Genomic DNA, 1,871 nt, shown 5'->3' on the forward strand with positions numbered 1-1,871 from the left:
TTTGTTGCCTGTTGCTTCCATGAACATTGATTGTAGATGCAAGTAAAATGAAGTCTTCGACAAGTTCAAACTTTTCTTCAATTGTCATGATTCTGTTTATTGGTCTAACTGTGAGGACATTGGTTTTCTTTACATTGAGATGCAATCCATATCAAAGGCTTTGGTCTCCATCAGTAGTTGATCTCCATCAGTATTTTAAATCCTCTTCACTTCCAGAAAGCAAAGTTATGATTTTTATGGGAGCAAATTACCATGTCTTTCTACCTAAGAGTCACTGGGTGAGCTAGAACTGCCAACCTTTTTGTTAGCTATCAAGTACTTACCAGTTACACCACTTGGAAACCTCAGACTTTATTTTCAAAGGTCTAAGAATAACCTATTGGAGTCTCAGAATATTTCATTTTATATGAAAATATTGTGTTTCTATGATGGCAAGAGAATTCAGTGACCATGCATAATAGAAAAGGTGGGTTAACTGGTTGTCTTTAATAAAGTAATAGCACCTCCAAGGCTTCCAAATGTTTCCTTTATAAACTACCCTCAGCTTGTCACTTACAATATCCATTTTCATTATAAATCAGCAGCAAAATGTGCTGACTGTCTGAGTTGCAGTAAAACACAGCTGTTTCCATTTGCTCTCCCATCAGTTTCATTTTCACATCATTCTGCAGTGGAATTAAATTGAATCATTTCATCTCCAGTACAAGGTGTGTTTCTGAACCTTAGTGGCAGACAAACCTTAGTCCTTAGTGTTATTTCCTCTTTTTGTTACCCAATAGCCTACAATAGGGATCCCATTCGGAGTATTTAGAACATGGATTATGATTGCTTTGAGTATAAGTAAAATAAGCATCACCTCATCTCCACAATAAATTAAAACAAAAAACCCAGCTCTGAATTTCTAAATGGAGTAAGATCTTTTTAGTCCCAGATAATTATAGACATAAGTATGAATTTTCAAAAGGATAAAATGGAGCTTGTGCATATATAGTGCACCAAGTAAGAAATACAAAGTTTAAATTTGATTTATGCTCCTGTCATTTCCAATAAAAGAAGACTTGGCAACAATTGTTTGGTAAAAATAAGTATGTATTAATAGTGTTGAAAATTTTTCGAATATTTGATAGCATATCTCAAGTAAACTTTTCAGTTATTTAATAAGTCAGATAATTATAATTTATTTATTCTTATTGTTGTTAGGTACCATCGAGTCAGTACCAACCCATAGCAACCTTATGCACAACAGAACACAACACTGCCAGATCCTGGGCAAACCTCACTACTGTTGCCACGCTTGAGTCCATCGATGCTGCCCCTTAGCCAATCCATCTCATTGGGGGTCTCCCTCTTTTTCTCTGACCCTCCACCTTACCAAACATGATATCCTTCGCCAGCCACTGGTCCCTCCTGACACCATGTCTGAAGTATGAGGGACGAAGTTTGGCCAGCTTGGCCTTTAAGGAGTACTCGGGTTGCACTTCTTCCAAAACAGATCTATTGGTCCTTTTGGCAGCCCACGGCACGGCACTTTCAATATTCTTCTCCAACACCATAACTCAAAAGCATCAATTCTTCTAAGGTCTACCTTATTCACTGTCCAGATTTCACATGCATAAAATACTATGGCTTGGGTCAGGTGCACCTTAGTCCTCACGCTAACATCTTTGCTCTTCAACACTTTAAAAAAGTCTTGTTCAGTAGATTTGCTTAATGCAATACGTCATTTGATCTCTTGACTGCTGCTTCCATGAGTGCTGATAGTTGATCCAAGAAGAATGAAGTCCTTGACAACTTCAACCTTTTCTCCGTTGATAAGAATGTTGTTTATTGGTCCAGTGGTGAGGATTTTTGTTTTCTTTACATTGAGATGT

Source organism: Chrysochloris asiatica, unplaced genomic scaffold (genome assembly GCF_000296735.1).
Source record: "Chrysochloris asiatica unplaced genomic scaffold, ChrAsi1.0 scaffold00075, whole genome shotgun sequence".
Taxonomy (NCBI): Eukaryota; Metazoa; Chordata; class Mammalia; order Afrosoricida; family Chrysochloridae; genus Chrysochloris; species Chrysochloris asiatica.